Source organism: Raphanus sativus, chromosome 4, assembly GCF_000801105.2.
Source record: "Raphanus sativus cultivar WK10039 chromosome 4, ASM80110v3, whole genome shotgun sequence".
Taxonomy (NCBI): Eukaryota; Viridiplantae; Streptophyta; class Magnoliopsida; order Brassicales; family Brassicaceae; genus Raphanus; species Raphanus sativus.
The window spans coordinates 33,360,601-33,374,819 of record NC_079514.1 but is presented as its reverse complement, the minus strand read 5'-3'; the positions used below and the strand labels follow the sequence as shown (position 1 = coordinate 33,374,819).

Genomic DNA, 14,219 nt, shown 5'->3' with positions numbered 1-14,219 from the left:
GTTAAGTTTGTTTGCATTCTCTTTTTTTTTGCATTCTTTACAAAACATTCATAATAATAACGTTATTCTTATTAATTTCGAATTTATATCTTGATTATTGAAATATCTAATTTGGGAAAAAGTTAAATTCACATTTAAGAAAGTGTAGTTTTTCAAAAAAATAAAATATAAGGTATAGTTTTCAAATTTCAAACTGTTAGTGGAGTCATTTATATTCAAATTTGAAAACTACACCTTGAGGTAGAAGGTAGGAAACTACACCTTGAAATTTATATTTAAATTTCAAACTGTTAGTGGAGTAATTTATATCCAAATATTAGGTAGAATAGATTTGGGACTTGAAATTTGAAAACTACACCTTCTATTTTATTTTTTGTGAACTACACTTTCTTAAATGTGAATTGACTTTTTAACCAAATTAGATATTTCAATAATTAAGATATAAATTCAAAATTAATAAGAATAACATTATTATAGTGAATATTTTGTAAAGAATGCAAAAAAGGAGAATGCAAACAAACTTAACTTGTTTATATAAGGTTAAGAAAATAAAATAAAATCTATATAAATTTCATGGTAAAGAAAAAAAAATTATAATTTGTTTATTTTATAAGTCATTATCTACCATTCATATGCAACATGGTTTTCCTAAAAGAAAAAAAAAACAGAACTATTGTCATAATAAAATAGAAACAGAATTAGATAATGAAATTGGAAAATATTCATTCTTCTTAAAAGTCATTCAAATATTGGAAAGAGATAATGAAATATAGAAGCAATTTAACATAAAATTCAAATAAATTTAGGTCCATAACATAACAACATCATATGAAAACTGGTTTAAAAACCAGAAAATAAGTTCTAAAATTTATAGCCGAATTAACACACAAACTAAAACATTTCAAACTTGCAGAGATTATGAAAGCAAAGAGGTTAGTCAAACATTTGTGGCTCACACAACTTGAACCAATCAATGTAAGGAATCTTGACTTCATCCATCTTCTCCTGTGCTAGCACAAGTTCGGTCTCTAGCTTCTCCTTCTCATTCCTCATCGCCTCCATGTTGAAAAGTTCCTTAAGTAACTCTAGTTTACCTCGAATTCGATAGACTTCATGCTCTTCTTCATGCTTGGCTATGGTGGCATTCAAATGGTCCTTGTACATGAAGAGCATGGATCGGTAGTGCTCCCTACTCGCATCCATTCCATTCTTGAAAGTCTCTTCGAGAGAAGCACCGTATTCTTCAACAATCAGACTTTTGAGTTTTATGTCTCTGGTGAATGCCATCGCGAGATCTTGTCCTGCATGTTTACATAGAAAATATTGGTTAACAAATACAAAGATTATGTAGGCAACATAATTATAAATAAATAAAGACCTTAATAATTTCAGATCTATAACAAAGACAAAACTTACTAACAATAAAATATACCTCTTCAGCTAAACATTAGCATAGATGATGCTATATAAATTACAGAAATCGTCAACTAAATTCAAATAAAATTATATATAACCATAGAAAGATGATCTAACTGAAGAGATCAACATACAAAAATGCACGAAATAAAACCTTTAAGCATCCCGTGATGTGATCCTATAATATAACAGAGTAAACTGATGTCCTTGTGAAAAGAAAATAAAAGGATAACAAAAAACTTACAAACAGATATGTGGAGAGATTAGGAGAGAATTGGAGAGATAATGACGGAGAAGAAGACAAATATTAGATTTGCTAAGATAGATAAAATGTAAAGTTTATATAAAAATATATGTTCTAGAAGTTTGTCTTTTCAATTGCCATATAGAGACTATTTTACCTGAACTCGAATATTCTATTTCTTAAATCAACTATTATTAATACTGTAACGATTGGATTTATTCATGAAAAATACAATCAAAGCTAAATAGTGATTCAAGTAAAATAAATTATACAGACAACTTATTACATTACAATTTCGTTAAGGGGGAAATGAGAAATTACAAACAAACATTTGCAAACATTATATAGAATTATAAACCTTAGTATAATAAAACATAAAATTCCTTATTATCTCTACACGGATAATGAGATCTTAGTATGCAAATCACTCAGAGAGATTTCATTTCTATTTCTAGGTTATCATTGTCAAAAGAAAAAATATCCGATATTCCACTTTTTGATATAGGTAAACATGGCATTAATCGATATTGATTATCAAGACAATGTATCTTGCTTCTTTTACAAACCAAACCAGCCAACTTGAATTAAACCAGCATCTAAACTCTTATAAGTAAACTAAATTAAATTATCTATACACAACCTCTCGTTGAATTCTTTATATGTTAAATTGTATTCTGTTAATACATGGGCTTCATCCAAAAATTAATTAGCCAGCCCAACCCTTTTTAGATTCTAAGTAAATCCATAAAATATTGATCCATATATATTTGATCTTTTTAACAACTACAATAATTAGAATATGAATTTTTCATATATATTAATTTACATAGTTGAATTTAATACTGTTAATAAATAACATTAATAATTAATATTTAAATATAATATTGAAAATTATCGAGTTTTTGAAGATATTAATTTACAACCAAAACATCTTAAAAAACATCATGTACAAAATTTTAAATTCTTTCATAAAAAAACATGTACAGCATATTTATAACCCCATTACAATTCAATATATATATGGACATGTATTGTATACATGTAAATTACATTAAAATATTATATATATATTATATACCACCAAATATATAAAATAATTAGAAAACAATATCCGCGCAAAAGTCAGCACTAACCTTTGTCATAAACCAAAAAAAAAAAAAGCAAAATCAAATAGGGTGTGATTGGTAGATATTAAAGTAATTGAGAGTAAATAAAAGTGGAATAATTAGGAGGAAAAGAAAAAGTGGGAATTGGAGTAAAAGAGAGTTAAAAAGAAGATGATCTGATTGGTAGTGGGTTAGAGTAAATGAGAATAAAAGAAAATAAATGAATTAAATAAAAACAATTGTATTCGTGTGAATGGTGTGGAGAGAAGAAAAGTCTGAGTTGGTATTTATAAAATATTTAAATAAATAAAAAAACTAAAAGATATCCATTTCCAGATTTCAGTTGGATTTCATATGGAGGAAAAAATCTCGGCCAACATTGGTGATAATAGGAAAAAAATTTATTAATTTTGTTTTTCCTAATTTTCACCTGATTGGTTTCTTTTTGGTGGGATCCATCGATATTACTTTTCTACCACTTATCTTTTATTCTATTAGTGTTATTCAATCAGACACATAATCTAATTTCAAATCCTTATTACAAACATGTATCGCGTTTATCATAATTTTTTAAAAAACGTTGAACTACAAATAAAATTAAAAAACATAAATACAAATCTATATTTTTATTTCTAAAAAATTATAAAATTGTTTCGCGCTTAAAAATAACGGGTCAAAATCTATTAATTATTGATATTTGGTACCTCCTCTGAAAGGAGACAAATTGCGAAAAGTGTGTACACCAAACAATCTGCCGTACTTTTTATATTATACTTATATAATATGATAGGCACTTATTACTTATTAGATACAACGCTCTTCGGAATCGTCGGTCGGTCATCACTCTACTAAAAACAAAGTTTTTAAAAAATGGCGATCTTGCTCTGTTTCTTCTTGGTTTTGCTTCTTACTCTCGTATCATCAATCTTTCTTAAATATACAAACTCAAAGTTCAATCATCCTCCAAGCCCTTCAAGTCTCCCAATCATTGGAAACTTGCACCATCTTGCAGGATTGCCTCACAGATGTTTTCATAAACTCTCCATGAAACACGGACCAGTGATGCTTCTCCGACTCGGTTCGGTTCCAGTGGTTGTTATCTCATCGAGCGAAGCAGCCGAAGCAGTTCTCAAAACTCACGACTTGGAATGCTGCAGCCGACCGAAGACGTTAAGGGCCGGAAAATTCACTTACGGTTTCAAAGACATCGCCCTTTCGCAATACGGTGCGTACTGGCGGGAAATGCGGAAACTCGCGGTGATCGAGCTTCTTAGCCTTAAAAGGGTTCAGTCGTTTCGGTACATCAGAGAGGAAGAGGTTGGACTCGTGGTGAAGAAAGTGTCTGAATCTGCTTAGAGACAGTCTCCTGTAGATTTAAGCAAAACCTTTTTCTCACTCACCGCAAGCATCATTTGTAGAGTAGCTTTAGGACAGAACTTCAACGAGGATGGCTTTTTTATCGATCAAGAAAGGATCGAAGAGCTTGTCACCGAAGCAGCTGAAGCTATAGGGACTTTCACTTTCTCTGACTTCTTCCCTGGTGCACTTGGGAGATTCCTAGATTGGTTGTTTCAACGTCACAAGAAGATCAACAAAGTCTTTGGAGAGCTTGATGCTTTTTATCAGCATGTGATAGATGACCACTTGAAGCCAGAAGGAAGGAAAGACCCGGATATCGTTTCCTTGATGTTGGATATGATGGGTAAACAAGGAAATGAAGATTCTTTCAAACTCAATATTGATAATGTCAAAGCTATCCTCATGGTAAAACCCTCAAAATCTTCATTTTGTGCTCAACCACATGATTAGCATAATAATAATTAAACTAGATCTTATGTGTTCTGTTTATGTAATTTTCAGAATGTATTTCTGGCGGGGATAGATACAGGCGCTATAACAATGATTTGGGCGATGTCAGAACTCGTTAGAAACCCTAGAGCAATGAAGAAAGCTCAGGAAGAGATTAGAACCACCCTTGGGGACAAAAGGGAAATAATCACTGAAGATGATCTAGGCAAAGTTGATTACATGAAGCTCATAATCAAGGAAACATTCAGACTACATCCACCACTTCCATTTATACTCCCAAGAGAAACAATGTCTCACGTCAAGATCCAAGGCTACGATATTCACCCGAGAACGCAAATTCAAGTTAACGTATGGTCAATCGGACGTGACCCCGAGCGTTGGACCGACCCTGAAGATTTCATCCCTGAACGGTTTACTGATAGTTCTGTAGATTTCAGAGGACAACATTTCGAGTTGTTACCGTTTGGTTCTGGTCGGAGGATGTGTCCCGCGATGCCAATGGGGCTTGCTACCGTGGAGCTAGGATTGATGAATTTGCTTTACTTTTTCGATTGGGCATTGCCTGATGGAATGAACTATGGAGACATTGATATGGAAGAAACTGGTAATATCTCCATAGTGAAAAAGGTACCTCTTCAACTTATGCCCCTTCAACGTTATTGATGTGGAGACCAAAAAGCTTGATAACATGGAAAGTTCACTAGCACGAAATGTAATACAGCTTATAACTGTATCCAACGAAGTTTCAGTATATAACATTTTTAAATCTAATAGTCTAAAACTAACGGAAGTTTAAATTTAAATTTATATATACATGGTCATCCATTTTACTTATACTAATGATATAAGCATTTCATAAAGTAATGTCGGAGATATACAGATATAAAAGACTAAAAGTGACTATGTACACATTTGACATATACTAACAATATATACGTTTCGTTTTGTAATTTTTTTGACTAAATTTTGTTTTGTAATGTTATATTATAAATTAAGTGTTAATGTTTTTACAACAACTAAATGTAAATGTAAGCTATAAAAATCTATACCAGTTTTCAGATTTTTAGCTAAGACAGCTAGATCCTTGTATAGAAAGTTACTTTTTATTAGTTGTTCTATTCCGATCTGGTTACCCAAGTCATCTCAAGTTTGAATAATAAAATAGCCGTTTGCCGTAGAAAAAATGAAAAATTTGTTTTCATGATTTAAGCAAGAGATGTTGACTACATTTTCCAAATAAATATTTGATTTCTCGTTTTAAAGAAATAAAAAATGGTGTTACAAAAATAAAAAAGATGAGTTCAAAAATACCGTCAAGATGAGTTTAATTAAATTTTGACCAGATTATATATGAGTCAATGAATTTAACGGTTCAACTGCATATCCGAATAGGATTTGATAACACTGATCAACATAATTATAAATGTATTAGGTTGCAAAAATTTAATACGCATAATCTTATAAGTCATATCTTAGTTTCTTATAAATATTTTTTCTTAAAAAACAAATCCAGAGCTATTAGAGTGTGGATCAAAATTTAGTATTCATTTAAAATTAAAGCAATGTCAACTAAACACATAACTATGTCATAGACATATTGTCTTGCTGATATGTAAACTGTTATAACTTATAAGAGAATAGAATACAAGGGATATATATACACTATGTAAATGATAGATTTTGGTCTGTTATTCACCATAATATGTGGAGCTTAACTAATCAATGTAATAAATGATTCACACCCAAGGCCCAAAGCTCCTTGTCGAGAGCTTTTTGATATTCTTATGATTAGAAATTATTAATTAAAAAATATTTTATAGACATATTGTCATGTTGATTTAATGATTTGAAAACTCTTTCCACTAACTTTAATTTGTGAATAATTTTTTTCTGCTAAATTGGCTTTTAGGTCTACCTAATCTACACATGTCCGTGTATATACTAAACCCCAAAAACTAGTAGTATAAGAAAACTATAAAATTAAAGATCTTTTGATACTTTAAGATGAGATGAAATCTTGGACTTGTTTGTTTGTCTATGATTTGAGCTCTTACATATAGCCGTGTGTACCATTATTACGTCTCTTTAGTGGAACGCACCATCGCTCTCCCGATTAAACGTATTGAAAACATATACTTGCAAATAGTTAAGCCTTTTAACCTTTTGTCGTTTGACCGATCACCGATGGTATCATGTTTTCAACATATTAGAACTTGACAAATGTTAGTCGGGCAAAAAAAAATAAAGAACTGTATAAAGAAAAAGCAGTTTGCATATTAGGTCTTACCAGTGCCGGTCTAACATTTTACACTGCCCTAATCCAACTTTTAAATTATGCATCTATCTTATTAAAACAGAAACATTCTGTTGGATCTAACATTTATTTTGTAAATTTTTAAATTAAATACACCTTTATACTTTATAGTTAAACATACATTAAATCACTTTATGTTCCTTTCTTTATACTACTATCCATGTTTCCAAACAATATATATACTTATTTCTTTATACTACTATCAATGTTTCCAAACAATATATTTATTTTTTTATAGTACTATCAATGCTTCCAAACAATATATTTTTATACTACTATCAATGTTTCCAAATAATACAATAATTAATCTTAGTTATTTTATATCTATCATTTTCTCTTTAAAATTTTGTAGAAATGTCATAATTTTAAAGTTCACTATCATAAATTGCAAAATAGTGAACTTTAAAATTTTGATTATAAGATTACAAATTATGAAGCTATTACAATTTAAATCCAATTAGATTACATATCAGTCATCCATCAGTTCAATCGGTTAGTCTCGGATTTTAGTGATTTTTTAATATGAATATTTTAAAAACATAAATTGAATTGTCAGATCTCCGGATTAACCGGTATAATCACAATCGGGTTAAATTTAAAAATACTGATTTAAATGCAAAAATATTTTAAATACACACTTTTTAAAATTTACCAAAATATTTGTTAAATTATTAGTGAAATTTTTCATCGTAAAATATTCTGCGCTTCAAAAGCGCGGGTCAAAATCTAGTTTCCATATTAAATTACAAACATTAATATAAAAATAACAAATCTGTCATAAAACAGTCAAATCATATCAAATTTTTACAAAAAAAACAGTAAACAAACTAAAAATATAATTACATTATTCTTGCAAAATCATTTACTAATTTAATAAATCTTTAATCATATCAGTTTTAGTTAATCAATTTAATCTCATATGTAACATAGTTAACCACAAATAAATATATATCAATTTTAATCTCAGCAACTGTTTTAGCTATGATAATCGATATTAGAATAGTTAGCAATACACATTGAACAATTAATGTGTTTGATAAAAATCTTCCACTTTTTAACAAAAAAAAATACTTTACTAGGCTTTGTAATTTTTTTATATTGATTCTCATAAAAATTTAGTCCTGTAAACATTTTATCATCAATTATTTTTAATGCATTTCATTTTGAAGCTTTCAAGTTTAAATATTATGATTTCAAATTACTATAACTAAAATGTTAGTATTATATTCAGTAAAAATCTTATCAATTTCTTTTATTTATAAACATTAATAAGAAAATAAATTTGAAATATGCTCTTTTAAATCGGATGCCCCAATCGATGGCTTGGATGGTTTTCCTTCTGGGCCGGCCCTGGATCTTATTATTGTTTGAGCCTCAGTTGAGATAATAAACTTCTTACAGGTTTCAGATAATTAAAAATAAAAACCAGGTTTAGAAGCTTTCCTCGTATCATTAGGGACATGTGAAATGTGATGATTATAAACAATTTTAGATGATTGCGAGATATGTGATGCATCTTGTGTGCAGCACTTACACGGAAAGAGGTACAAATAGAAGTCTAAAGTTCATAGTATTAGTGTAAAAATCATACTAGACAAACGCAAAAAGAGACAAATTCCGCCGTTAAAATGATATCCTCAAATCGTAACTATTCTGATCGCAATCATAATAAGGCTTCCTGATACTATTTTATTATGTATTCTTAAGAAAATATTTTTGTTGATTATTGAGTTTGAATCATTTGAATACGCCGAATTTAACTTGTGTGGTAGCCACAAAAAGGCTACATTTCGATTGTTTAGTACTACATTATTGATTTAAAAATGAACACCCATAATGAAGTATTTCTCAAAAAAAAAAACACCCATATAATGAAGTAGTACACATAGAATATATATGCTCTGGCTATAAAGTTTTAATTTAAATAACAATAAAGCAAATCAAAGTTCTTACAGACAGAAAATTAAGTAAAACAAAAGCAATGAAAAATCATTTCAGGTTCAAGATTAATTAATGTATGCAAAGCTTTTTAAAATACCATCAATTCTTGATTCTCATTTAAATGGTCAGATGCAAACGCTTTGGTAAGATTCTCATACCATCCATTCAACTCGCACTAGTGTTTTCTTAGCATTTCTTATATTATGATTTCTTACAAAACACTAATATATAAACAAATAACCATCTATGAATAACAAATAGCCTATTTGAAGTGCATATGATTTCTAAATACAACTTAATGCAAATGAATTTTAAAAACGTGTGAGTTGTGACCCTAAAGTTTTTTATGCATAAGCTTATTCTCAAAGCTTGTAAATTTACGGTTTATTTTGATAACGGTATTAGTTTCTATACTGATGAATTTTTTATCTTTCAAGTTTTACTAGTATACAAAATCTATATAGTATTGTTTGTACGTTTTAATATGGTGATTTTTGTTATTGGAAATTTTGACATGTTCGACCTAGCGCGCCATTTTCACAACAAAAAAACTTAACTGTACATTAACTTTTAGGGTGACAAATGAATGATGGAATAGCTTGATTTTATATGCATACTAAGAGCAACATTAATGGTTAGTATCTAAAAACAGAAATCTAAGCAAATCAATATTACTATTTTAATACAATTTATCTAAATGATTCAATTTCATTTCCTTTTAAAATTAAAATGATCAATATATGTATAATAAATGGACACATAGCATTAAAGGTTTTAGTGAGGTTCTTGTAAACTTAAGTTTTAGAACTTTACTACACTCTCTTTCCTATTTTTTTTAATTTGTTTCTTAAATTTTAAAGTAGAGAACTTCCTAATATACTCCCATTAGAGGTACTCTAAAAGACCCATTTCCAATCTTATCTATTATACAACCAAGTATTAAGAAATTACATAGCTTAAAACACTCTCCACTAACTTAAATTTGTTAATATTTTTTTCCGCCAATTTGGCCTTTTTGGTCTACCTAATCTATACATGCCCGTGTATATACTAAATCTAAAAGGTAGTATAAAATATTGATAGATCTCTTGTTAAGATGAAATTAAATCTTGGACTTGTTTGTTAGTATATGATATGAACTTTTGAGATATGGCCGTGTGTACATTATTACATGAGTACTCTTATTACATCTCTTTAGTTGAACGCTCCATCGCTCTCCAGATTTAAATGTACTAAAAACATACACTTCGCAAATACTTTTGACTTTTAACATTTCCATCGTTTAGACGATGGTACAATGTTTTCAGCATTATAGAAGTATAACATTTAGGCTGTATTTTGAATTTAATGCTAAATACTCCATACATGTTCTATACATATTGTTTGAGTCTGAGCTTAGATAATAAACTTCATACATGTTCTAAATCGAAATAGAAAATCAAGTTTGGAAGGTTCTTTGTATTGTTGATCTCCTGCTGCTTTTACCAAAAGAAACCGTTTCTCACTTGCTTAATGAAATGAATGAGCTGAGATGTGGGATTTGGATTTTTAACATGTTACGTTCTTTTTTTCCCAATGGTATGTATTATAAGCCTGAAAGATATCACACAAGAAATTTTCGAATGCAATCAACTTGTTATCTGATATATAATTGGCACGGGATTCTAGATCGTTTGTTTATCAACTATCCAGAGCCGTGCCTATGGTGTTGAGAAAGAGGCAATGGCCTCAGGCCCCCTCCTCACATAGTAACTTTAGGGCCCCGTTTTTTGTTTATTTGGTTAAAAAAATTTATATTTTAGTCAATAGTATACTACTGTACTAGTAGTAAACATTTTAACATATTTACCGGACTAATATGTTTTCATTTTTATGTTATTCTTATGGGCTTTGCATTATTTATCATTGTAGCCTTTTTGTTTCCACTGTTTTTCATCTTTTTGTTGCTAAATACTTTTTAAACTCATTTGATATTCTGAGTATGCTATATAATTTTATACATTTTAGTTATATGTTTTATATTTAAATTAGCATTGATGAGATCGATCACACAATATTACATATAAAGTTTTAATATTGATCTTTGTCATTTTACGTAATATACAGTTCTATTCAAAAATATTTTCATATATACATAAATATATTTATATATAATGAAATATTAAATATACTTTTACTATAATATTAGTTGTCCTTAAAAAAATTCAGAAAAACTACATTAAAATTTATCGCCTTAGGCCTCTTAAACACTAGGCACGGCACTGCAACTATCCATTTTAGATCAAGTTTTTGTCGAGATTAGAATAGTTCAAACGGCTAATTATATCCTACTAATCTGATTTACACTAAAAAAATAAGATGCACGAACTCTAGTTTGTTAGTAAGGATGTCAGCATAAGAATATGAGCTATATTAAAAATGTCAAAAACTGCATAGAAAACGAAATGAAGTAGTCTCTAAAGAGAAAGTCCGCCAGTCGACTGGATTCCAATTTTAGTTTGGAGAAGATTTGAAGTTAGAAATGACTAGATTTAGTACATATGATAAATAAATGATCTCTTGTTTTCATAAAATCTACTCAAAAGTTGGTTGATGTATTCCATTTAGTCCGAGTTTGTTCTATTCATTAGTAATTTTGTATTTGAACAAATATTTTCTATAACGATATATCAAAGGACTTAAGATCTTAATCCTTTTACCTACTGAAATTTCTGAAACACGTCTTTCCTAATATTTTGTAGATAAGTATGAAAAATGTGATGCATCTTGTGCGTAACACTAGGGACATTGAATAAGTCGAAACTTTGTAGGGAAAAAAGAGGTGTAGCAATCATAGAATTAGTGTAAAAAGCCTACGAGACAAACAAAAAAGAGACAATTCGGCCGTTAAACTGATATTAATAAATCTTGTTTATGCTAATTGATTGTTCTGTCGTGGATGTATTTTGTTGACTATGGAGTTTGAATCATTGGGATACAACGAATTTAATTAGTGTCGTAGCCGCAAAAAGGCTACATTACGATGTTTAGTACTACATTTTAGATTTATAATGTAACACCCATAATGAAGAAGTACACATAGAATATATGCTCTAGCTAAAAAGTTCTACTTTAAAATAATTATAAAGCAAACCAAAGTTCTTATAGAAAAGTAATTAAGTACAACAAAAAGTAATGAAAATCATTTCAGATTCATAATCAGTATATGTTAAACATTTTAAAATCATACTCCCTCTGTTTCTTAATAAGTGTCATTTTAGAATTAGGCACACGGATTAAGAAATCATTAAATTTTACATATTTTCCATACAAAAACATCATTACTCATACATCTCAACCAATAGAAAAATAAAATGCATAATAAAATTAATAAATTTTGCATTGAAAACTTAAAACGACACTTATTTTGCAACGAAAAAAATTCCCTACAACTACACTTAATATGAAACGGAGGGAGTATAATTTACAACAAGAAAAATGCAAGAGCTTTGATCAGATTCTCATTCAAATACCATCATTCGTTTCGCATTAGTGCTTTCTTAGCATTTAAAATATGTTTGTTTCAAGACTCACAACCCTAAACTGGTACCATAAGCATGTGTGTCACAAGACTCGCAACCATAAACTATTATGTATAAGCTTATTCTCAAGCTTGTAAACTTAAGTCTGATATTGATAACGGATCAACGGTACTAATTTCTTTGTCATCTATTTTATATTTTAAGCGTGCATACAAAAATGATATATTTTTTTGTTAATATCATTAATATATAGTGTTTCTGATTCCTGGAAATTGATAACATGTTCGATTTGATCTAGTTATTTGATCAGTTTGATCAGATTAAAAAACCCGTTCGATTACGTATTTGTGGAGTAGAAAACTATAGATCAATTTTAAGATTTGCAAGTGTTTCGGTTAGGTATCTGTCGACTTCCGGTCATTTTTTGTCTTGGTACTGTTTACTATCTAATTTTTTTTAAAAAAATATGGTTCGGCTCAAGTATATATTGCCTAAAATATATAAATTTATTCGAAAAACTAAATTATATCTGAAAATATGAGAAAAATAAAAAACTATATATATAGTTAAAATATATTTAAAAATCTAAACATATATTCAAAATATAAAACAAAGAGTTTATGAATTACCAAAACTATATTCACAATACTCAAAATATAATTTTTTGGTTATTCTCCCCGAAATTGTGACATTCCTCTAATTCTATAATGTTTCATCATTCTTCTGAGGATGTCTCTTCTCGAGACCATCTCCTCGTACTATTACCTAAATCTTAACTTTTAAGCCTCTATTCAGGATGGCGACAAAGAATGGTGGTGATAGTGGATCTGGTGGTCCTCTGTGTCCGCTAGTGACACTTCCTTCGCCTACGAATTTATATCTTATGTGGTACCGTATACATGTCTCTATTTGGATGTGCCGACTGGACTTCAATCAGTTATTGTTTCGACCTCTCTATTACTCCTCTGTATAAGGTCTTTCATGGTCATTTTAACTTTTTATTTTCCATTTATTATGTTACTGTGGAATGGTCTAAACAGATATTTGTGTGGGTAATTTTAGAATTGAGGTTTAGGACTTAAGCTGGTGATATACCGATGGGTGTAGTTTCATTTGGTTATACCTTTGTGACTTTTAGTAGTATTTATATCGTTTTGGTGCGATTATTTACAGTATGCAGTTTTACTACGGGTTCTATTCTGGTTATTGGTGTTGTGTTCGTGTATCTCTTTTCTTGGTGGCAGGTAGAAGAGAAACTTATTGTCATCTTCAACCCGCTGAATATGGATGTGATGGGTCATATTTTCCCGTTTGTCTGTCGTTTGAATCAGTCTTCTTTCCTAATATTTCTTCCTATATGGAATGAATTGGGTGAATAAATTTTGTTAGTATTGTAAGGATTTTCTTCCCATCGAATGTTTTTATGTACGTATAGCGCAGTATGTGTGGTCCTACGGATTACATTAGATACGATCTTTGAAGAAGCTTATGATGTTGTTGTGATATGATTTTATATGATCCTTTTTTATGATTTGTATCACCATTCTGTATGTTATGTTATTGTTGTTGTTGTTTGTTTGGCTCGGAAAAGCCTCTTTGTATTTCGTTTGTGAGAGTGTGAACATATTTAAGATTAATGCAAGTATGGTTTGAGAAGAAAATATTAGGTCATTTGAATACATGTTCCGTTGGTGTAGAAAAAAAAAAGAAAATCTGATCCATTGGTTAGAAACTAGACCCGAATTAACACCAAATCCAATTCACTGTTTTCTGTCGGTTATAGTTCATAATATCCAGTCCAGATAAAATGCCCTAAAGCAAAATTTTCACAAACAAAATGTACATCAACTTTTAGGGTGACAAGTGGA

At 29.5% G+C, this 14,219-nt stretch overlaps 1 pseudogene; it reads left to right on the top strand.

Moving 5' to 3' along the window:
* Positions 1 to 3,602: 3,602 nt before the first annotated feature.
* LOC108831806 (cytochrome P450 71B2-like) lies at positions 3,603 to 5,385 on the top strand (annotated as a pseudogene).
* Positions 5,386 to 14,219: the final 8,834 nt, after the last annotated feature.